This window comes from Xenopus laevis, chromosome 9_10L (genome assembly GCF_017654675.1).
Source record: "Xenopus laevis strain J_2021 chromosome 9_10L, Xenopus_laevis_v10.1, whole genome shotgun sequence".
Taxonomy (NCBI): Eukaryota; Metazoa; Chordata; class Amphibia; order Anura; family Pipidae; genus Xenopus; species Xenopus laevis.
The window spans coordinates 71,177,100-71,203,200 of NC_054387.1; the positions used below are offsets into that span (position 1 = coordinate 71,177,100).

The 26,101-nt window shown below is 37.9% G+C and overlaps 1 protein-coding gene across 6 annotated transcripts in view; it reads right to left on the bottom strand.

The window, feature by feature from the left end:
* Positions 1–26,101, bottom strand: part of baz2b.L (bromodomain adjacent to zinc finger domain 2B L homeolog) — a 159,747-nt gene that overhangs the window by 114,988 nt on the left and 18,658 nt on the right. For 4 of the 6 annotated variants that reach the window (XM_018235811.2, XM_018235810.2, XM_041576127.1 and 1 more), the window contains one exon: positions 16,036–16,156. The gene's annotated coding sequence lies outside the window, so the exon portion shown is untranslated. Of the gene's footprint in view, positions 1–7,742; positions 7,856–16,035; positions 16,157–26,101 lie in introns of all 6 variants that reach the window. The other 2 variants (XM_041576126.1, XM_018235809.2) reach the window with 1 other exon arrangement.

A 26,101-nucleotide genomic window follows, 5' to 3' on the forward strand; every position in this document is an offset into this window, starting at 1 on the left:
TTGGAGATGCCATCAATGTGAATCAGAATTAATTACTAATTAACCTTGAATTGTGATTTGGTAAGACTTGCCCCTTGTCAGATCAACAAAACCAGACCCCTAAAGTCCCCCTAAATTTGGACCATTGGCAGTTAGGCGGTATGTTTGGTGCCGATAAGTGGAAACCCAATGCAGTTACCTGGTTTTATGAGAAGATGATAAAAGATATGCAAAGTCTTCATGGGCTGGAGTGCAGTAGAGGGGGAAAGGATTTTAAAGGTATATTTATCAAAAGGTAAGCAGACTGTTTGTCCCAGTTGGCAAGGGGAGAACTTTATTCACTGGCATTTAGAGGCGACCTGCCTGTTCCAACTCTGATAAATCTACCAGTAATGCGGCTATTGCTATTGTTAGTATTTTGGGTGTTTTTTTTCCACTGAACAAATGGATGCTGGAGTGACCTTATTTACCCTTTACAGAACATCTGCCAAATATCAGCTGTGCGAGAGGAAGTCAAAATGTAACGTCAAGCGGCTGTTGCTGGAAAGCTTGGCAGCGTCTGTGGAAGATTTGGTTACTTTTATTCTTAATGATTTCGGAATTAATATTATTGTGATATGATTAATATATTTACAGGCTCCCTTCATTCCTCGGGGGAAGATCTTTTTCAGGAATTGAATTGTCTGATCTTTTTCACAGAGTGTTGTGGTAGTGGTCCCTCAGGGGTCTGCCAAGGAGGAGGAAAGTCGTTTATACCACTAGGTGGTGGCAAATGTTAGGCACCCCCAGGTGAATGTATTTACTTACCTGAAACCCCAGGCTAGTGCTCCTATCAGCAGAAAACTGCACCGGCCTGGAGTTATTCCAGCATGCACCACAGAGCTTTTTAAGAAAGACTACCTCCTAACGAAATGGCAGTGATATCTGAAAAACCTTATGAGGCAACACGTTAAACAGAAATACAGTTAATAACCACCCTCTCACTTAATTTTAGTCGTTAAATGCTCTCTTTCATAACCTTTTCTATGAAATGCCTTAGCATATTGCAAGAAAGGTTTGCTGGTAGCAGTCATTTCTTAATGAAGCACTGCCTATTTTTGGATTTGTTCAATTAACCCAATGACCTACCTCCTAACATTTCAAAAATGGAAAGAAGGACAAAAAAAAAACCTAAATACCATGTCCAGTTTACAATATTTGGCAGGTTATGGAAAGTTTTATCTACCGTAATTTCTGGGAGTTTTATGGCAATGTTTTTTTTATATTATAACAGTTTTGCTAATGAAGGTGAATTGCCTTTAAATGAACAGTTCAGTGTAAAAATAAAAACTGGGTAAATGGTTTAAAAATGTTTCTAATATAGTTAGTTATCCAAAACTGTAAAGTTTAAAGGCTGGAGTGACTGAATGTCATAATAACCAGAACACTACTTCCTGCTTTTCATCTCTATAGGTAGTTAGCGACTTGAAGGGGGGGCGACATGGGACATAACTTAAAGCGCGGCGACATGGGACATAACTGTTCAGTGAGTTTCCTTGATCCTTAGCATGTAGCTCAGATTCAAAAGCAACAGTTATGACCCATGTGGGCACCTCATAATATATGTAGATCAGCGCCTACGGCAACAGAGAAAGAAACAGAAACACAAAATAGTGCAACATGTTTCAATATCACACCGCCACCCAGTGTCCAAATTTTTTTCTGAGCTGTTTTTCCCCTTTAAACTTCCACTCCTGTTGGTGACAATTTCTCCAATATATTTCCACCACCATTTGGCTGAATTGCCTACTTAGGGACTGTAGGTTTAATATATGGCCCGTAGTTTTTAGCAGGTCTCGCCCTCCTTTTCCTGTCAGCTTCTCATGTCCCCATAGAGAAATATTAAACCCAGGATAGTGCAACACCATTCCTCTTCGAGAGTTATGACCCATGTGGCCCCCACTCAAGACACTGATTGGTTACTGCCTGGTAACCAATCAGTGGAAACCAAGAGAGCTGAAAAGCAGTGTTCTGGCTATTATGTTAGAAATCCATTAACTCCAGCCTTTATACATTACATTTTTGCCTAACTAACTATATTAGAAACATTTTTTTATTTTGCAAAGCCTATCTTGTTACCTAATTTTTATCTTAAATAAATAGTTACAACATGCAAACTTGTATATTTTTCCACCTACATAGGTGGATTTCCACCCAAAAACAGTTTTTAACATAATTAATAACAATGTAATTCAAAACACCTTTCCAATATTTATGCATTCAAATTTTTCAGTGGGTTTACAGTTATTAGTAAATGTAATTTCTAAGAAAGCCATGTTTGCTTTTATACACTGCTGGTTCACACACTTAAAACAATGTAGAAGACATCCCTAGTCATACGTACTATTTAAATCATCTTATAAACAAGCACTATGATTTTATTCTCTGTAGATGGTTGATAAGTGTGCATCTGGTTTTACAGTTAGGCCCATACATCTTTGGACAGAGACAACTTTTTTTCTAATTTTGGTTCTGCACATTACCACAATAAATTTTAAATGAAACAACTCAGATGCAGTTGAACTACAGGCTTTCAGCTTTCAGTGGGTTGAACAAAAAGATTGCATAAAAATTAGAGGAACTAAAGTCTTTTTTCAACACAATCACTTCATTTCAGGGGCTCGAAAGTAATTAAACAAATTAAAAAACTGAAAATAAAATGTTCATTTCTAATACTTGGTTGAAAACCCTTTACCGGCAATGACAGCCTGAAGTCTTGAACTCATGGACATCACCAGATTCTGGGGTTCCTCCTTTTTAAAGGAGAAGTAAAGGCTTCGTACACTTGGGGGTGACAAATGTTAGGCACCCCCGAGTGACTGTGTTGACTTACCTTTATGCAATCTTTTTGTTCAACCCACTGTATTAAAGCTGAAAGTCTGCAGTTGAACTGCATCTCAGTTGTTTCATTTAAAATCATTGTGGTAATGTACAGAACCAAAATTAGAAATATGTTGTCTCTGTCCAAAGATTTATGGGCCTAACTGTATATACAAGATTATGCAGAAAGACTAAATAAATGTGCAGCAGTCACAACCTCGGGAATTGTACCTGGATGTTATCGATAGGGTGTAATGTTCAGTGGAAATGCTGATTAATGAGCCAAGGGAACTGAATAGAAAATAATGTTAAAGCTTTTAGCAGCACAATTGTAAATATGTAAAAGAAAATCTTTTCAGAGTTATATCTGTGTAATGTACCCGCTACTGTAAATTATAAGGATATTAGAAGTCACTGAAGGATTATATGATGATATAAAGGCTTAAACATTTACTGTATACAGGGAATTCTAAGTATCTCTCATGTATTATAAGGAAAAATTTCACCCTACTGTAAATTATATAGTGAATAAAGTACCCCCTTTTGTAAAATATAAGGATATCATAAGTTACAGAGGAGTTCCATGACCATGACCATGGAACTCCAAGGTGACTTCTGATATCCTTATATTTTGCAACAGGGGGTACTTTATTTATTATAATATACAAGTTTCAGTGAGTGATGTGACAGAAATGACATTACTAAACTGTGATTACAACTGTGCACTAAGCACCATTTATATGGATATAATTTACAGCATATTTATGGCTCTTGTGTATTAGACATCACTGAGGAGTACTGTGACTACATACTGTAAAGATACAAGGCTGCAGACTGAGTTATACTGGGAACTCTGAGTATCACTCATGCAATATAAGGGATAATGAGCCCCCTAATGTAAATTACAAGTATATTAGAAGTCACTGATGAGTTCTGTGACCATATAAAGGCACAAGGCTGCAACTTGAGTTTTACAGAGAACTTTGAGTATCACTCATGTATTATAAGGGATAATGTACCCCCTTCTGTAAATTATAAGAATATTAGAACCCACTGAAGAGCATACAACATTTAGGGTAATGCCACACGAGGAGATTCGGGGAGATTTTGTCACCTGGCGACTAATCGCCTCGTCTTTTGAGCGACTATCTCCCCGAACTGCTTCAGCGTTTTTCCCCATAGGCTAGAATGAAAAGTCGCCTGTGCTAATGCACATGCGGCTATGCGTTTTCTATACACACACAGTTGTATACATTTGAAGCCTGAGAGATGAAGTAAATTATTAAAAACCACAGAAATAAATAAAAATTAAGAATTAATTGTAGATTATTACTACTACTACTATTCTACTACTATTCATTTTAATGTGTACTATACCAATTATTATTAACTTTTCATTAAACCAATTTAACAAAGCATGCAAACTGAGGACTATATATACACGGCATATTTTACATCCACAACCCCACATCTGGTGGTATTCAGAAACATTATAACATTATACAGACCACAACTCCAGGAGTCCCCAGACCCAGCTTCCCTGCTGTATATTTATTTGCATATAGTTACAATCATAACATTGCCTGGTTGCCATAGTTCTACCTCAGGTTGTGCTCTGTTACTACACTTTCTTTATTACTTTGGCAAGTGGCTGTATCCACTAATCTAGCATGGAACAGAGATGTTTGGAAACATTGCCGAATTGCAGTTCAATCAGCACTAACCCTGTTGTAACCACAGAGTCTCATGCCTTGTACTGGCCATGAAGAATAAGAAACCATTCAGTGGTCAAAGTACAACTTGTATTGTCAATAATGTCCCTCTCAGACACTTATGGAAAGACAAATGCTGTAGCACAACACTGTTGAGCTGGTTCTCTTGATAGAAAATCATTACTGAAGGACAGCACACAAAAGGCGTTTATTTACTTAGTTACCTAGTGCATCTTCTAGGCATGAAAAAATACAGACAGCAATTTTGCCGTAACATTCACAAGATTCATTTCCACACAAGTCAGATGCCATTCCATGATGTAACACTTAAAACCAATGTCGGACTGGCCCACATGGATACCAGTAAAACTCCCAATGGGCCCAGGCGTCAGTGGGCCCTCATGTTGCTAAACATTTGGCCTATTTCATGGCCATTCCCTATTTCTATAAGAACAAAGGAATAATAGATTATAGTATGTAAAGAAAAGAGACTAGGAGAATAGAGGTTGGGTAAGGAAAGGAAGAATAATAGTACTGATAGTGGGCCCCTGGTCTAAGGTTTTTTTGGTGGGCCTCTGGTCTAAGGTTTTTGGGTGGGCCCCTGGTGTCCCAGTCCGACACTGTTTCCAACCACTTTAATACTGTACATGTGTGACTCTGTGCTGTCTACCCTTTATATGACAAGACCACTATCTCTCTCTGTACTAAAGTAAATATGGCTCAGGGAAGAATTTTGAAAATAACACCTAAATTATGACAATACCAAATGTCCGATTATTGGATTTCAGCATTATATCTATGTGCTGCTGGTCCTTTCTCTGTATATCTCACTCATATCCCAGATCTATTCTGCCCAGTCCCTTGCAGAAGTAGTCTGGAAGAGCTTGTCAAGTAACACATATTTTGCTTCAGCAACTTTCAAAGATATACAACTGTGGCTCTTCTACAAGCACCAGATATATCATACCATTCCAAGCCATGTTATGGTGACACTGGTGGAAGAAGATGGAAAGATGGGTTTAAAGGGGGAAGTAAAATCTAAAATAAAATAAGGCTAGAAATGCTGTATTTTGTATACTAAACAGAAACATTAACTTACCGCATCACACGCCTAATCAAACAAATAATTTATGCTTTCAAAGTTGGCAACAGGGTGTCACCATCTTGTAACTTTGTTAAATATCTTTGCAAGATAAGACTGTGCACATGCTCTGTGTGGTCTGGGCTACTTAGGGTTCATCATAAATTATCAAAACAGCACAAGTCAAATAATATCTGCCAGAAGCCGATACAGCATGACTGATTAATAATCAGAATAGGCAGACTGCACTGGGTCCTGTTTTGTCATGTAATCTAATGTGGATTTTATAGTTTTGGTATTGTTTAATACAAACTTTCTCCAACTCTGCAGAACCAGTGGCTGCAGCAAAATAATCCTTCAAATAGAATCCCAGTTTATCTGGCTCCATGATCTTTGTCCCTGCGTCTGGAGTTGGATAAAAGGTAAAGGGGTTGTAAAGCCAAAATAAAATCCAATACAAATCTCTACACAGTCGCCGACTGTTCTACAGGGAAACAAACAAAGCTGCTTGAGTTCTGCATGGCTGGGAAGTAAGGCTGTTCATAAGTATGATTATTTCCCTGCCCAGCAGAACCGTCTGACAATTCCTATCGACAGCAGTAAATGAAGGGAGAATTTCACTGCATACAGTCAGGTTTCGTATAAATACGGTACACATTTTTTAATTAAAGTATATTGGAGATATGCTTAGTATACGTTTACTGCCACATGGACAACTAGGTGGCTCAGTTTGACCTTATAACTGCACAGCATGGGGATCCAATTTGGGTGATAGGTGCATCTGAAATCCCAGTAAGGTGCCTACGAGGCCTTAATTCCACCATAAAGTATTCCAGTGTTTCCTTTGTTTATCTGGTTACTTGTGTGCTCCTAGCTATATGTTCAGCATTTCACTGAAGACATGGGTAGAGAATAGTTAACATTTTGGGGCAGTTTTATCAAGGGTCGAATTTCAAATTCATGGAAGTTTTTAAAAACTCCCATAAGCTCCCATGAACTGGAAATTCAACTAATTGAAATTTATTAAAAAAATCTAATTTTCAAAACTCGGGTGAATAGGATCGATTTGGCAGGTTTTAGTTCGCGAATAGTCGAATTCGAGTTCTTAAAGGGCCAGAGTATGATAAATTTCGAAAATCAAATTCACATTTGAATCGAATTTTAACAAATCCATAGTCGATTTTGACAGTTTTGGCAATACAAAAAAAAAAAATCAAAAATTGACATTTTTAATTCAACCCTTGATAAATCTGCCTTTAGAGTAGCTAAGCCTCCCCTCAAAAAGAGGCAGGTTGAAGTATATTCATATATAAATGTTCTCCAGTGGAAAGTCTTCTATGGAAGCATTACCTACCGAAAATGTCAAGTGAGTATTGGTGAATTTATCTCTTACATGACTCTGGCATGTTGGGTTTGGAGCATAAGAGGGCCTTGTACAATATTTTCTGCGCACAGAATATAGCTTGATTGGCCAACAATTGATTATATTGCCCCATTGATATAAGGATATAAGAGGGTGCCACAAAGCATTTATGCAAAAAAGCAGACTCTTGCCACTGACTTCTAGTAGCAGTTACATTATCTCCTGTATTATATATAACCCTGACTCCCCCCTCCAAAGCATAGTTATGGCCCAAGCCAGGCAGAGAACCTCATAAACTTTTGGGTGACATCATCCTTTAAATAGGATCCAGAGGATAAATTCATGGTTATAACAGATAATCTGGCCAATTTATGGAAAGTTGGACTGCATAGCATATACAGGATGTAATTCTCACAAAAGAGCTCATAAATTCTGAGTAATAACGGTGTTTCCCGTAGACAGTGTTACAAACGGGCCTTTAATTCCCTTCTAAAGTAAATACAGTTGGAAGGCGCTGCTTTTTTAATTGAAATGGGCCCAGCATCTGCCAGGGCTTATGTTATAGGAAGCAAGTTGCTGAGCGTCTCAGCTCATAGCAGACCTAAAAACAACACTTGCATTTGTCTAAGCAGCAAAATAAGGAAAGGTAAAATGAAATCAGCAGGGGAGCAAAGAGACAGAGCAATTGTTTTCTACAGAAGAAATATGGGATTGTTCTACTAGGAGGAAGCTGTTAAGGGCACTTTACCAAGAGGTGGAAGACCTGTCTTCGGTGTCTGATTAGAAGAAAGCTCGTAGTGGTGGGACACACAGTAGAGGCTCTGGGGAATGACACAGGGCAGCGAGCTTGCGTGAGCATTCCTGGAGAAAGAATTGCATTCTAATTCATCTACATTAATGTAATACATAAAGACAAACAAAAATAATTCTCTTTAACAACATTCCTTGAATAATGGATTGCAGGGAACTTGCTATTGTTTTTTTCCATTATTCTTATTGCTTGGTCTAGCAGTGCACATTTACAATTTGTAAATGTTAAAAAGCTTTTTTGTCTAATTTTTCTTGTATTTTGCTCCGATCTGTGGGTTGCACATATCCTGGTGGACACGTCTGCTTTTTATCACAGTAACAAATCATATAAACATGAACCCAAAAAAGATTTACTGGTGAAAATGGATGGTTACGTTAAACCCTTCCCTAGTAAAAATACTGTCAACACACTGAGGTTGCCCTGATGATGAACAGGTTAATAACTAAAACCCATCCATCAAGACAAGACCCAGTGGGAGACAAATCTGCATTCTGAGCCAAAAGCATTAAACACTGCATGGCAGACAAGAAGTAAGTAAAAGTCCAGCAATTTGCAGCCTCAATAATATATTCTCAACTTGTTCTCATGGGATACAGGCTTCTCTGTAATGCTAACCTTCTTATTGTGCTCTGAAAGGCTTTTTCCCCTGTTAACACAAGACATTTATCCATTTACCCACCTAAAGCACAAAATGCCAGCCTGAAGGAAGTACAATTATTGTGACACCATGGGGTTTCTTATAATATTCTGTTGATAAGCAGCAAGGTAACTTACCTATGGCTTAATAACTGTATATATCATATTATGCTGCACATATATACATTTACAATGGAAACCAGGAAATCTTTTTACACACAACCTTTTGTGGGGCCCTTCAGGCTGTTGTGGATTTAGAATTCCCAGCACCCCACAACAGCTCATGGAATATCTCAAGGACTGATGTTGGATATCAAGGGATGCCTACAAAAAAAATCACTTTCATATACCTTAAAATGATCTACTGTTCACTCATATAATAAGCCCCTGAACAACAGGTTATTTGGATGAGATAAAAGGGGTTTTTTCGATTTACAAATTAATTCAACCAAAACAAAAGCAGAGGCATTTGCTAACTGCCACCATATAGAATTAATCTGTGCAGTCCCTGCTCTCCCATACATACACAAATGTAGGGGCGGATTTATCAAAATGTAAGTGTAGAAATTAATAAATAAAAACTCGCCCACGTTCTATTCATTCCTATGGGAATTTTAGAACTGTATTTATCAAATAATGAGTTCTAACTTTCACTCAATCAAAATATGGTTCCATAAAAACCCATGGGAATAAATAGAACGTGGGTGCGTTTTTATTTATTAAGCACTAAACTTACATTTTGATAAATCTGCCCCTAAGAGTCAGTGAAAGGGGTGGGGTTCTCAGCTTGTTTTGCATACAAAGTGAATACCCAGGCAAATTTCCAAGTGGCCACTAAATTAAGCTACAGTGCATGCAACCAACTATACTGAAAATCATATAGAGCAAGTTGCCTATTTTCAGCACGCACATACATATACTGGCATGCTACAAGTTTGTAGTAGCACAGTAGCTCATACCAACAAAGCATTTATTAGCAATGATGTTAGTCTTGAGCTGTTGAATGCAGTTACAATGAATAAAGCAGATATCTGATATCTAGCTAGCTTGTCCTTGTTAGTGAATGAATTAAAAAATGCTTCTGGAAATCTGTTCCGTGTGCATCTATAAAACAAAAACAAAGAACCTTACCTATCTATCCACTGGTGGAATATTATAATCCTCTGTATAATTAAGCCATGGCTAAAGTAAACCTGAAAGCAGCCCTCTCTCTTAGAATCATTACACAGCTCAGTACAGTGTGTCCCCTGACAGGGTTGGGTCTGCACATATAATAGCACAATAATAGGTTTTATTCACGGTTTTACTGTCTTCTCATGTTGCATAAGTGTATTTTGAAATCTGCTGCATTTTAGTACCATTACGAAAGGCAAACTCTGTGGCAAACAGGAAGATTATAAAAAAGTTGTTTAACTACTTATAAAGTTTCAGATCATCAGACGTATGTTCTTGAACGCTGTAAGAAAACAGAAAGCTCTACCAGAAGGATCACATACTGCAAGCAACTAATAAACCTGAGCTTGCAGGGAAGCTTAACACATTAATGCTCAATTGCTGCCCCACTCTTTTCTGGCCTGTTATGCTACTAAATTAAACTGCACTATAAAAATTATAAAATGTTTTTTTCTGACAATGTTGCCATGTTTGGGAAAAATCTTCAGGTGGGACACATAATGTAAAGAGCTGCAGCTAGACATTGCGGATGGATGATGTATGCACAGTAATGAAGAGTTACAAAGTGTGCAGTGCAACCACTACAACCTCACCCTCTTAACAAACATAAGGTCATACCAAACAAATTACCATTTGCATTAAAGCAGTAGTCAAATTAGAGATAAATTATGCTGTTCCCACAGATGAAAAACATACTAATGGTCATGTTCTGGAGCAAAGTTAAGGCTCACTGTGTATGATTCGTTTCCCTGATTACTGTAAAATGTTTTGTCTGGATGCATAGAGTGATGATGGGTTTGCCCCAGAATTTTGGGCATAGAGCCACCACCAAAGGCAGAAGGTTCTGCTGTCCAGGGTGCTGAATAGTGGACATGTCTGCTGCTGTGGCCTTTGCAGAACCAATGATCCAGAGTGCAGACAGTTATTTAAAAATAATTAAAGGCTTTAAAATGTATGCTTGGGTATAAATGAGTTTTATTCAAAGATAAAACTTGCATGTATGCTCATACTCTACCATCGGTTACTCACCGACACCCACAAATATTCAAACTTATATCCACACTCACCCAGTTTCACTCTCCCTCACACTCAGGCTCCCTTATCAAGCCTATTCTGGACTATTTTGATTGTAAGCTCTTTTAAGCAAGGCCCTCTGATTCTATTTTATTCTGTAACCCCTGTTTGCATAATTATTGCATTGTATTGTTGAATTACTGTAAAGAACTCTGCCGCATATTGGCACTATATAAAAAAAAATGATGATGACAAAATGCCATAAGTAAATACCAAAGCTCTGTCATTACATTGATTATGCCATATTTGTTGATATTTTTTGGTAATTTGTTTTCTAGGCAATTAAAAGAACAATAAAAATGTTTCATGATTAATATTTATTTTACAGAAAGAAGCAAGCCTTTTGTTTTACTGGTAGTTCTGAAAGAATGGATTCCTGATATACAAATTTCTCTCTTTGTTGCAGTTAGGTTGTATAAAAAGGTTTTAAAATTTACCCCAGGCCTGACACTTCTTTGTGTGCTTTGTATGCCATAGTATGCCTGTGGGGGCAAATGAATAGATGCAAATTGTAGAATGCTGGGAGTCATAGTCCAGCAATATTTAGGTGTAAGATTTATTTGCTATTTAAATGTTCAGTAACACCTAAATTATTCTGCAAGGGAGGCTAGCTCTGCAATTTTTGTTTATGTGATAATAAAGTAGTCGGCCAAAGTGACCAGATTATCATGAGAAGTGGTGTGATACCAGCTTGGCTTTGCCAGACTGTTACATTTGAGAGAAGATTTCTCAGACACTGACTTACTCAACATCAAGTTTCCTGTTAAATGTTCTTTGTTTCAAAATCTTTCATAAACCAGTGTAACGTCTCTTACATCTGTTTATAAGATAAGCTGTGGTTTTGCTAAAGAAGCAAACAATGTAGGGGAAAAGCTATTCACTAAAATAGAGGTGATGTATCAGAGGTCAGGAAGCCTAGAACACATGGCTGGTCTTCATTCTTGGCATTCTGAAAACAGACTCCTTTGATTTCCACTACAAAATGCATTTCAAGCCTTTCCTTGTCAGTGTGGCCTAAAGGTTAACCTTCTGAGCAGCAAATATGTCCCAAAGAGCCATAAACGGAGCCCCCTGGGTTATTATTTGGGATAGGATCAAAATTCATACAGAGAGCAAGCTTTTCACACCAGTCTTTGTTACAGGCAGAAATAAAGAAATGATTTGCACATTGGGCGGAATGCTTGCACAATTCCACAGTGAAACTCTAATTCCAATTATTATTATTCAGCATCTGCCATAGAAAGGATTCTGGGTCTTGGAATTTGAAAGGGGGGTTAGAAAAGGGGCTGCCAGTAAATATGTGATCTCAGACGTTTGCAATTAAGTTCACTCGCATTTTTCAGCCTGTCTGTTTTGCTTAAATTATGCAAAAAGCAGGACACCGTTAGTGCAACATTTCAGCGACGCGGCTGTCTCGAGTTCTGAATTCAGCTGAAATAAATAAAGCTCAGAGCTCCCTTGACTGGGAGGCCCAGATTTCCTGCTTGTAACTGCTCTCTGGGTGCAGGGCTGGCATGCAAATAACTACAGTATATTTAAGGGGAGATTTACCAATTATGGGGGACCTTTATGATATCAACGTGCTGGTTATCAGCAATGCATTTACATGTAAACTGCAAGTCTATACAGAAACACGTGCAGCCTTCAGAAGACATCACAAATGCTAATTAGCTATTCAGCATGTTAATTTAATATGTGTCCACTTAAAGGGATACTAAACCCAAAAGTAAAGCAGTCTCTGTGCTCCCTAGTTCTCAATAGAAGTTAATGAAAAACATCCATTCACATGAGTGGGAGAGCCAATAGGGCACTCAGTGGAGGCTTGGAAGAAAATTTGCGTGCAAGCCAGAAAGAAGGAGACTAGGACCTCAGCAAGGGTCACTGGGTGTTGGGAAAATCCATGTGAAACCTACAACACAGGCATGCTCAAAGCAGAAATAAAAAAAATAAACAATCCTTTATGACACATGTTCCTAGTTGTCACACATTTACAAAGATTCAAAAGTTCTTTTTGAATGTGTGCACTCTTCTGCGCATGTGCACTCGTGCTTCCTCTGTGCTTCTGCGCATGCACACTCACGCTTCATCTGCTTTTCATAAAACAATAACATATTAAATGTGAGCATAAGATTTCCATGCTATACAGAACTGTACATTTAGTGGTGTGACATTCTTTTTTACCCTCACATTCATGTGCTCCCCCATAGTAAATATGATGTCAAAATAAAACATGACCTAATGTCTGGTCATTCACAAGCTGCCAACTGCTTTATTTATTCTGGCACAGAGTCTGAAATTATTTTCAAGGGATTAAACAGTTCTCTCCCATATAACATTCAATCAGCTGGGTATTTTTGTTTCATGTTGTGGTCATATACAGAACCTCCTGTGCCCAAATAACTTGATATAACTAGGTGTAGCTTATACTGTAGGTAAAAAGCATACAGTGAATACCCATACCCTGAGTGTTTCCTTTATTTTGGCAGTTAGCTCTACATCTAACTCTTTAGAACTCTCTAGCAAAGCTGGAAACCATCAACCAAAAATTTTGAAATGTCCCATATGGTTTTGCACCTCTAGCTGGACGATATGTATTTCTCATACTACTAATTGATTATTGGGTCATGGTAAGGATAATGGGATTTGTTGATCAAGAACATATGGAGCCACAGACAACACAACTGTAGTATTAAAAGAATTACAAACTATCCAACCTCCCCAAAGGCATGATTTGTTATCTTTGGCAGAGTTTAACTTGTTTACCAGAGTACAAGACGATCTCCTAGTCTTAAAGGAGAACTAAACCCTAAAAATGAGCCTAAATTAAAAAAGTTTCAGCTCCTCAATAGCAGCAATAATGGTTTCTGTGATGCCATATAGCACTTATATGGGTTAATTACTAATCAGCCTTATATTGTGACATTTATATTCCATGTGTACTATACATTGTGAGTCAGTCCCTAAACTGAGTAACTTACAGCAGTACTGATCATGTGAAGTGAATGAGCAGAAAAGAAGGTGGGGAGCTACTGGGGCATCTTTGGAGACACAGATGTTCCCTGCTTAAGGGCTGTGGTTGCCTTGGGCTGGTATAGAAACCCAAAACACAATAAACAACATTTCTAGCCTACTTCTTTACTTAAGCTTTAGTTATCCTTTAAGAAGAACAATTCCTATACTATCTGGCACTATCTATATCTAATTGCTGTCAGAGTGGACCCAGGGTGTCAGGTTATCTGGTGGGCCCTAGGAGTCCCAGTCCAACACTGATCTCTGCAGCAGAATAAGCAGGACCTAAGGGTTTCTATAATATTCTCCTAAATGAATGCACTCTGACCAGCCTCAGTGGTTCCCTACACCACTCACGCCTACAACCAGCCTTTGTGATTTACAATATCAAACACCAACTGACCAATAGCCACAGGCACATACTCCTGCCCTTTTTAGAAATCTACTTCTTTGGTACCCCCAGGCAATCATTGTCTTGGGATACAACTGTTGTCTCTGTCATAAGACTGCACTGTGTCTTAAGCTGTTCCATTGGCCATAGTGGTAGTGCTATGTTCTGAATGGTTGGAGATATGGTTTACAGTGGTTCTTGAGCCTTTCACTGTCCCCAGCCCTCAATAAAGGTTGTACAGACATGCAGCCTTGGTAGAGTTCAGCTCCCCTAGATAACAGGGAGGTAACACTTTAAGTTTTGAATTAATTACAAGAAAAGGCTGGTAATCACATACTTGAAAAAATAATATTACTTGTTATATTTGATTAGATGGGTAACCTACTACAGTCCCAATACCTGAAAGCAAATGATGTGTGTCCTACAAAGAACATGAATGACAGGTATATAATAATAAGTGCTGAGTGTTAAGAGATAAAAGAAAAAGGAGATCCCTGCCCCATAGAGCTTATGGGTGTAGCCAGGGTGGTTAATTTTTTCAATTGTGAAAGGAGACAGGTATGTGTGTATATTGTACATTGTGTGCATATTGACTGTGCATTTACTACTATTTTATACTATTGTATTATTTTTTGCTGCTGAATGCATGCAAGATGTACTACTTTGCATATGTTTTCTACAGGTATGGGATTATACAAATGCTTTGGATCAGGGGGATACATGTTCTTTTTGAAATTTGCAGCAGGTTTCCGATTCTTTTAGGTATGGAATCTATTATTCAGAATGCTTGGGCAATGCAAATTCATCTACCATGGGATAAGCTCTACGTAAGAGATATCAATGTTTCCTCAATATTTCATTGGTTAACTTATTGGATTCATCATATTGGGTGACAAATATGACCCTAGGGCTCCTGTTTTTCTTCATTTCTCTATTTTGTGCAACACTTTTTTCTGCCTGATCTGAGCTTATCCCATGGTAGATGAATTTGCATTGCCCCCTTTAATTTCATATAGGAGAGGTAAAACCATTGGTTCACAAGTAACTAAAAGTCATGTGCAGAATGAAACTAAATTAAGGGAGACATATGTAGGCACTAGAAACTGTGGGATGTATCCATGCCTAAACTGTAAACAATGACGCTATGTAATAAAGGGTAAGTTCTTTGAACATCGAGGAACTGGAGAAAGATACTACATGAGGGGATATTACACTTGTATTTCACAGTATGTCATATATGCCATAGTATGCCCATGTGGTAAGATCTATGTTGGGGAAACAATACAAAAAGTAAAGTCACGTATTTCCCAACATAGATCTACCATTAATGTAGGGAATGCGGCACTACCGCTCTCTAAACATTTTAAAGACAAGGGTCACACTGCTGAACAATTGAAGTTCACGATATTAGAAGTGATACCCCCATTAAACAGAGAGAGTTAAAATTGAAACAGAGGGAAGTCTGGTGGATAAAAAAATTGAATTCCTTATATCCACACAGACTCAATAAAGATTATAATCTGTATCTATTTCTGTAACTATGAAGATTTTACTATGTTGCTATGTACATATACCATAGATACACTGATGCATTGTTACAATGTTATAAGTAATGGGTTTTTTATTCCATACAGTGTTAGCGGCAGAAGCCCTGTATCAGGCATATTGAAAGAATTTATGAGTCACTTCCTCTGTTGGATTATATAAACTTGTATGGACTGTGTAGATTTTAGACATCATTGCCCACATGGCTTGAAAAAGAGCCACATTTGGCTCGAAACGTCACTACTGAATGTTTCACAATATAACTCTTTTGCATTAAGTTGAGCGCTGTCCGTTTTTGAATTATATATATATATATACACACACATTTATATATATATATATATATATACACACACACACACACACACATTCATTCACATCAATAAAAATGTTACTGCTTACCTGGTAGGGGTTATAAATTGAATTCTACTTCTTGGGGACCTGAGAGCATAGAATTTACTTTTCCAGATTCTTTGTTGATTTTTGATGAGCTGTATTTACTTACATCAAGATTAAAAAGCCCCTGCAAAGAAAGGGTTACATGGTTAGTATGGTAAGGTATTGCATTTTAATAACAAAGATAGGAAACCTACAGGGCTCAAGATGTTGCAGACCAACAACTCCCACAGTTTTGTGATGGCATACTGAGTGTTAGAGTTCAACAACATCTGCTTGCCTGTGTGTTTCCTATTTCTTTCCATGTGTTTTCCATCTGCAATAAAACATTCAAAACTACTTTGCCTTTAAGTTTAATAGCAGCTCTCCAGCTTAAGGGGAAGAAGAAATAAACTAAGGGAAGTCTGCTGAATAATAAATAACTGTCCAGCATTGAGAATGTCTCTCCAGGCAAAGATAGACTCTATTTGGGCTCACAGCTGTAACACATTAACATGCCCTTGCATTCCCTCCTCAGTTCTACATACACCAAACACCATTTCTCTCCAGGACCAGAGATCTTAAGCAGCTCATCAAAACATCATCTATGTGTCTTAGTGAAATCTGGTCACATGCTCAAGAACTGGGTCTTTTGGTGTATAGCTTAAATCTGATCTTACTGATTTAACTAACTTCATCAGTAGGACATTTCTTTTGGCAGAGCCACTGGTGCTGAAACATCTGACCACAGAGTGTAATGGTCATGGAATTCAGCTGACCTGTACAACCATTGCTCCTTTTTGGGCCCCTGGCCAACCATACAGAACCAATGTTGTCAGTTATTTACATACTCCAGGATGCCCCAGATCAGGCACAAGTATATTAGTATCATCTGCTTGCCAGGTTGGGTTGAGAGAGTGTTTTCTACTGTATTTTCTACTGAAGGCAGTATCTGTTTGACTGTGTATATTCTCGGCACTACTGTTTCTGACTCTTAAATCAATGTAGAAGTAGCTGATTAACAGATCTATAGGAAAATACTGACTTCTGCTACATTGTTTCAACACTCTGACCCAGAGTAAAAATAAGACAGTTTTCAAACAGCAATATATAAATTATAAACCTCTCATATAATTTCATGAACATTTTAGTTCACCATCACTGCTAAAAAGCATAAGTATGAGATTATAATGGCAACATTTAGTCAGGATTTCTCCTACAACTGCTTTGTTCATATTAAAGTCTTCAACAGTTAATAATTTAGAGCAACTGAAAGCAGAGGTGGATCCCACATTTGGCACAGAAATCGTTCAGGTTTTTTTGTTTTTTTTTTAAAAAGCTTAAATAAATGCATGACAAGAAGAGCAAAGGATTCTGGGAATTGGCAGGAGGTAAAACACAAACTGTTTGTTTTAGTTGCCAAATTTTCCTGTATGGAAATTATCCAAAAACTGAACTTGGCTAAAAGTGATGTTGTTAGCTAACCTCAAATATAACATATACTATACTATACCGTAACCTTGAAATAAACCACTGAATTTTTCACTAAAGACTTATGAGTGTGGTTCCTTCCTTTTTTGTACCTTTACATTACTTTATAACCAGCACCCAGGCAGTTGTGATCCTTTGATTGTGTGTGCTCCAGCCCAAACAGCATATATTTATATATAATATATATATATATATATATATATATATATATATATATACACAAAAGCCATGAATATCTTGTAAATTATGTCCTTATAAATGGTGAGTTCTGATGTCATTTCTGTCACATGACTCACTGCAACTTATATTGTATTATATTAAATAAGGGTGCCCCCAGTTGCAAAGTATGAGGATATTAGAAGTTACCTCGGAGTTCCATGACCTGTATAAAAATACTCGGCCATTGGCCTCGTGTTTTTATATGGTCATGAAACTCCTCGGTAACTTATAATATCCTTACATTTTACAAGAGGGGGTACTTTAGTCACTATATATATATATATATATATATATATAAGTCCTGTGGGCGTCCGCACTCTATTTTTGTATGATAGCTGAGGTGCAAGATCAATTGTTCATTTGTAGATAGTGAGGAGATCAGCACACTCATTTTCAGATGAATCAAAAGTGCTTTTATTCAACACAGCTTTGTGTCCAACGTTTCGGTCTTATATTAGATAAGAAATTCTAAAATGTACAATTGCACAATGACTCTGCATATATGTACATATCTATCATACCACCCAATATTAAAAAAAAAAATTACACAAGGACAAAGTGAACTGCACATGTAGCGTGTCAGTAAAATTTTGGCCATGTCTAGTTTGTCCAGATACCACAACTAATTAATAAAAACACACCCCCTTTATAAAATGGTCAAAATGACTGACACAGTATGGCCTCCACATTTCATGGCATATTGTGGCACACTGTGGTCCCCAAGCCACCTGTTGCTCCTTTGCATTTTATCATCATCATGACAATATGGCTCCCAAGCATTTCATGACAGACACAGTGGTGAGACCCAAGAATTTCCTGATATATCACTGGCGTAATTAACGTTTGCATACTTCTCAAGACATAAAAAACACAAAGAGAAAAATAATAATCTGCTGCATGTAGCATGGTAAAAACATTTTGACCATGCCTCACACTTTTCCATGTTTGGAATGGCAGCACCAGAAGACAGGCACAGTGCCCCCCACCATTTCAGGACATATTGTGTCCCTAAGCATTCCATAACCCCCTGAAGCACCTGCATTTCATCCCTTATTTGGATAAATAAGGAGGAAGGAGGAAGTCTCTGACTAGTAACATGTGCCTACTCAGGAGGTAGGTATTCCCAATGGCACTGCTATAGTGTGACTAGATCCTGGGTCCCTAGTCTAGAAATTGGGAGGGAACCTATGCATCTTCCTCTTTGGACTCCACTTTAGCAGGAAGTATATGGTGCTGGAGGGCCTGAGGTAAAGTGAGGCCTCAGTACTGGTGGAAAATGTTAAACCCTAAGGAATTAAGGAAACCATTGATGGAGATATATAGACACAATGGGGTAGATTTATCAAAGAGTGAAGTTAGAGATCTCCATAATCCGCAGAGTGAAATATCTCTCCATTCATTCCTATGGGATTTTTAAAGGCATATTTATCAAAGGATGGTGGTGGTAGTGAAAGTTCACCCTTTGATAAATATGTCGTTAGAAATACCATAGAAATGAATGGAGAGAGGCGGTATTTCACTCTGTGGAAATCTCTAACTTCACTCTTTGATAAATCTACCCCAATGAATGAGTTTTAGCAATTGGCAAACTGGTATAGCTCCGGATATAAAATACTTGTAAGTCCTCCATATGCAATGGTGCAGTAACCCATAGCAACCAATAAGATGTTTGCTATTAAACAGGTGACCGGCAACTGCTATTTGCTGATTGGTTACTAGATGTGACTAGATAAGTAGCAGATACTTTATTACATAACCCTAGCAAGAGCAAGTCTTTGTTTTACCTCATTAGTAGCACAAAGGGAGTACCTCTTATTGCTTATCTGAATGTTCAATAAATATATAGCTAATAGATAGGAGCCACTGGCACCCAGAATATTCCAATACGCAGTAGAGAGTTACAGTTCAGCTACCTCACCCTCTCTTCCAACACTTCAGCAAGGGCTAAGCTGGGTAAGTGGGTCGTATGTAACACATGTTCTACCTGTAACCTCTCATAGGATTGTGTGTATATGTGTGTGTGTATATATCTACTGTATATATATATCTGAGATACAGTAAAATTCCATATACTAAATACGCCTTTCTTAAACTAAATAATATTTGATGACCTATTAGATAAAGGATGAAACATCTGAGCAGCAGAAACGCATGACAATCCATGAGATGAGAAAACAACTGGCTGAAATTAGATACAAAGAACAATGCATTCCTGAGATTGAATGTGGCCGTATGAAGCTTCTTAGAATGTATTGCAGCCTATCGTCTCTTTCTTTTTCCATCACAGATTAACGTGTCATGGATGACCTTTAAGATTCCTCCAAGTCTTTATCATTTAGCACAGCGTTTAGTCAAAATTAAATATTTAAAAATAGAAGCTGTCGCATGTTGCAAGCGCAGCTAAAGCAAAAGGGCCTCGTTTGCAGCAGTGACCAGATTTTAAATGCAGGTAGATCAATAATAAAGAAAAAAAAATAGAAGGAGGCTGAGCGTGTGTGAGCAGAATGGATTATAATAGCTTGCAAATGACTATGTGCTGCCTGTAAGCAGCTGCTCAGGAATTATGAATATGCAACCAATTCATGGAAAAAGCAACTCACAGTCCTGGTCTTGGTGGCATTTGTTTGTTCTAATGTTAGGCCTGCTAAGGATACAAATAGTTACAAGCTTTCAAGCAAACAGACCCAGAGTATTGGTATTTCATCGTGCACGGCCCATTATCACAGCAGGGACTGTCAATCACACGTACATCTCGTGCCCGTGACAACAATCGTTTAGATATAAAAAAAAATATGAATGCTTTTTTTGGCTTGGACCAATCAGATGGAGTCGGCCTTGACCTGCTGAAAAGGCTTCAAAACGTTTAAAAACATCAATCATAAAAAAAGAGAGACAGGACACTGAATTATACAGTATTAACCTCCAGGGTTTGCATACAAAGACCTTAGATTTATTTGTGTCCCGGCGCGTTAAGAGCTTCAGTACACCGTTCTTTACACCAATACCGGCTGCCAATTTGATGAAGCTCTCTGGCCTCAGCAGGAGTGCAGCTTGTTTGATTAATGAGTGTATGCCAGTGGAAAAGTGTAAGAAGGCAAACAAGGAGAGGGAGGCACAATTATTTCTCTTTACACAATACTCTGCAATACTCTGCTTTCTGTTAGTTGGTTTCAGAAACATTGCTTTTTATTAACCCTTCTTTCAATCAAATGCTCTCTTCCTCATTAGGGCTTTTACAGACTGGTATTTTTTGTGTGTTTGCTGCTGGTTTGAGATTCATCAAAGAGCATCAATGAGTTGATTCCATTATATTCTGCCTGGTTGTACTCATGAGCACTCCGTGTTTTATTGCATTTGCATTTCATTCCATTTTTTTTAGAAGCAGCGCACTACATTTTTTTGCATATAAATACAATAGGGGTCATTTATAACCCTGGGGGGGGGGCACAAGTGCTAGAGCACTAAGGAGCACAAGGAGTATATGCACTCCTGCTCTGAGCACCAGATGAAAAATCCGGTGCTTGGTGTGGTGATAAGCGCAGCATTGAGGCGCATCTAAACCTGCCTAAGGGGACATGGTAAGTAAAAGGCCTGATGCAGGACTTGTGTGTCTGAATAATATCCAAGGTAAGGGTCGGGTAGGGGGTGGCAGGGGGCCTGCCCTTCACCAACACAACGCTGACTAAAGCAGTCAGTACTGTACTTGTGAAGGCAGACATAGGTCTCTGTGTTCTAAAATGAAGTGCAGAGGCCTGTTGCTATTTGTTCACACCCAAATGCAGCATGCAAAATTTTTCTTTTTGCACTACGTCTAGATTTGCAACTTGCAAGTAAGCCCTGATACATGCATATTTTGTGCTCAACATGTGTTTTTAAAGGCTTAAAGAAATGCCAGTGTGGAAGAACCCTAAAGGGCAGCCTTACTAAGTGTTATTCTGGCTCTGGCTTTTCTTGCTCTCTCCTATTCATATTGTAGTCTATTATTCAAATCAATGTATAGTTACTAAGGTAATTTGGACCATAGCAACCAGATTGCCGAAATTGCAACTGGAGAGCTGCTGAATAAAATGCTAAATACAATGCTAAATAACTAACAAACTACAAATAATAAAATAACAAAACCAATTGAAAATTGTATCAAAATATCACTCTTTACATCATACTAGAACTTAACTCTAAGGTGAACAACCTCTTTAAACCCCCTACATGAGATGTGGGACCCCACTATTCTCTATTTCCAGTCCTGGCACTCTGAGGAATACTGATGAATGATACAGTTAATGCTGATAATATGAACAGGAGAATCCTTGCTGAATGTTGACACATCTAGGCCAAGGTTTTTTTCATTTGCATGCTGTATAAGTATATAGTCCTGTACGAATATCCTCTATTTCCATTAAGTCAGGGCTGCTTTAAAGGGAGAAACTATTGTTCATTAGCTTTGTCACAGGGATGATGCATTAAAGAGAAGGTAAGGGAGAGCTATGTTATTAAAAAATTATAACATTTTATATATTAAAAAATATAAACAATTACAAAAATTATATAAAAAATGGCATAAAGATGGGCTTCATAGAACCATGAGTCTCAACCTTGAAACAATAGGTCAATGAGGTCCTTGGCTGTTTTTTGCTACCTAAACCAAGCAAATTATCTGGATCTGGCTTTTTCAGATATTGAAAGGTCTATGAAGAAAATCTCTGGTCTTTGTCTGGCAAGCAATCATTTTGGGCCCAAATAGCTGACTGCTCATGCACAGACATTTTAAGTCCACTGTGCAACAAGACTGCTATGTTCAGGACTTTCTGAAAGCCTTCTGAACCTCTTGCATGAACAAGCTTACTAAGGGCACTCGTAGCATGAGACACTAGACAGATGGCCTGTAGTTAATGTATTCCATTTAGAACGCTGTTCAATGGGCTACACCTTTAACAGTATCAGACAATGGTGTCTTGTTAGAGAATGATAACACAATGAGAGGGATATCTCTGTAACAGGAACTTCCTTCCTCTTGTGGCTTTTAACATATGGCACTAATAGTTATCACCGTGTATATTTACTTATATTTATTGCAATGTTTGCCCTCTTGTTTGTACTGTTACTGCATTGTAAAAAACAACAGTAGCACTAATACATCCATATGGGATTTGAAAGACAATGTTGCAGCTTCCCAGAGTAAGATAACTTCAACTTAAAGGAACAGCTCAGTGTTAATATAAAAACTGGATAAATAGATAGGCTGTGCAAAATAAAAAATGTTTCTAATATAGTTAGTTAGCCAAAAATGTAATGTATAAAGGCTGGAGTGAGCTGATGTCTAATATAACACAACACAACTTACTGCTTTTCAGCTCTCTATTTACCCAGTTTTTTATTTTTATACTGAACAATTCCTTTAAGGTGGCCATATGTATGGGCCATTCCTGACAAATATCTGGCAGGGTTGAAACCCCTGTCAGGTTGCTTCAGTGCATAGATGCAGTTCTTTCCCCATGTGCCGGTACAGACACTTGTTATACTTCAGTCATTGGCTTGGGGGCCAAACCATCAAATCTATCTGATTTGGGCCAGCATCTAAGGGGCCGAATTACACAAAAATCCGCTCATTTGACGAGTGAACATTATGACCACTAGTGCAGTTGCGGTAATGCTCACAATTCAAACCCCCCCATGTACCCCCTCCCTTGCCCTAAATCGCATGTTCTAATGAAAGGGGTTGTTTTGAGTTAACTTTTAATATGATGTATAGAGTGATATTCTACGACAATTTGCAATTGATTTAAATGTTTTATTAATTTGTAGTTTTTGAGTTATTTCACTTTTTATTCATCAGCCCTCCAGTTTGCAATTTCAGAAGTCTGGTTGCTCCAGTCCAAATTACCCTAGCAACAATGCATTTATTTGAATATGAATCTGGAATATGAATAGGAAGGAGGTCTGAATAGAAAGGAGAATAATAAAAAGTAACAATAACATTGTTAGCTGGTAGCTGTACAAAGCATTTGTTTTTTAGGTGGGGTACGTGACCCTCATTTGAAAGCTGTAAAAAGTCAGACTAATAAAAAACAAAAACAATGAAGACTAATTCAAAAGCTGCTTAGAATTGGCAACTCTAGAACATACTAAACGTTAACTTGGTGAACCAACCCTTTTACATTTGGCTTTGGTTTGGGATTTTTCCGAATCCTTTAGATTCAAAAGTGGCCGTGCATCCCTACTATTAACCAATCATGGGAACACTGGAGCTACTTCCACCTCTGACCAAGATGGCAGGGTTCCCAGAGTGGCTTGTGTCAAACACCATAGTTGCATCAAAAGAAAACGTCACACTGAATTCAAGAAACAATGGCAACTGAGCTTAGAGAATCTTCAGTGTAAAGGTGTCTGATTTATGATAAAGTGTGAACACAATTCTGCTACTTTTGCTCATTGCACTTGTGGTTACAAATTACGACAGTGGGGCCCTTAGAAAAAGCACAGTCTGCCGCGACGCTTGTAAAAGACTCTGGTGGTGAAAACAGACATTTTGCATATACAGGTATGGGGCCTGTTATCCAGAATGCTCAGGACCTGGGGTTTTCAAAATAAAAGATCTTTCCATAGTTTGGATCTTCATACCTTAAGTCAGGGATCCCCAACCTTTTTCACCCATGAGCAACATTCAGATTTAAAAAGAGTTGGGGAGCAACACAAGCAGGGAAACCGTTCCTGGGCGGTGCCAAATAAGGGCTGTGATTGGCTATTGGTAGCCCCTATGTGGACTCTTCATCTACAGGAGGCTCTATTTGACAGTACACCTGGTTTTTATGCAACCAAAACTTGCCACCAAGTCTGGAATAAAAAAATTATCACCTGCTTTGAGGCCACTGAGAGCAACATCCAAGGGGTTGGAGAGCAACATGTTGCTCACGAGCTACTGGTTGGGGATCACTGCCTTAAGTCTACAAGAAAATCAGTTAAACATTAAATAAATCCTATAGGCTTGTTTTGCCTCAAACAAGGATTTGTTATATCTTAGTTTGGATCAAGTACAAATTATTATTACAGAGAAAAAGGAAATACATTTTACAAATTTGGATTATTTGGATAAATTAAAAAATTTAGTCTATGGGAGATGGATTTTCCTTAATTCGGAGCTTTCTGGACAATGGATTTCCAGATAGTGGATCCCATACCTGTACTCACTATTTGTAAACAGTAGGATGCACCTACTCAACCTTCCTATTACAATGAATACATAGCCAATGTACAATGGGACATTTTCCAAACCCAGGCTGAAATATATTGTGGATAAGCAATAGGCAACCCTGGATAGGCAATGTAGGTACATTATTTGCCAGGAGATTAATAAATCAGGAAACAAAATGCAACACCATTTCAAAAGCCGTAGCAAATCCGACCCTGCCCAAGCCTCTGCTTTCAGTGACTTCAAAAACATTAAAATTTCAGGCATCAGCCTTTATTTTCTGAGGAATAAATACGCCAATGTCATCAGTACAATGCAGGCCCTGGAGATATTGTATCCTCTGTGAACAAAGAGAAGCTTTAGCATGGAAATTATCAAGAAAGGAAATTTTCTCTTTCTTACATTGTTTCTTAAATCTGGCATAACAGTTATGATATTGTTTTAGGGGAAATACGTATTTCAGCGGTTAAGTAATCTGCTTTTATTTCTGGCAAATTATTTCAGGAAATTGTGCAACTTGCCTGCTTACCTGATCACAAAAAGCAAAAGTTATCATCTTTCATGCCATATAAAAAAAGATGACATCCTTGTGACTATCCAGTCATAAGCTGCTGCCCAATGGGATCATACAATGAAAGCTTGCCCTGCACTTTTGGATTTCCCAGCACTCAAGCAAAAATGCAGCAGATGCTTGGGTAAGAAGTTTAATTCATTAGGAGGCATATTTATCAAGGGTTGAATTTCGAATTAAAAAAAACAAAACATCGAAAGTCGAATTTAAAAAGACCAACCGAAATTAAGTCTAATTTTTTTTGGTCAAATAGGTCAGTTTTCAATCTAATAGGTCCGTATTCGGCCGAATTAGAATCATACGAATCGAAGGAATAGCGCATTCGATCAAAGTTTTTCCCAAAAAAACCTTAGATTTTTCAAAGTTCACCAATTGGCTCCAAATGGGTTCTAGAAGGTCCCCTATAGGCTTTCGGCAGGTTTTAGATGGCGAATGGTTGAATTTTTAAATAGACGTACAGTACATGATATACATGACATTTTCAAATTTGAATCGAATTTGGACTATCCCCTAGTCGAAGTTCACAAAAAATAGCTTGCAATTCTAATTTTTTTCATTAGAAAATTCACCTCGACCTTTGATAAATCTGCCCCTAGGTGTTTATTGTAACTATATGTTAATATCAG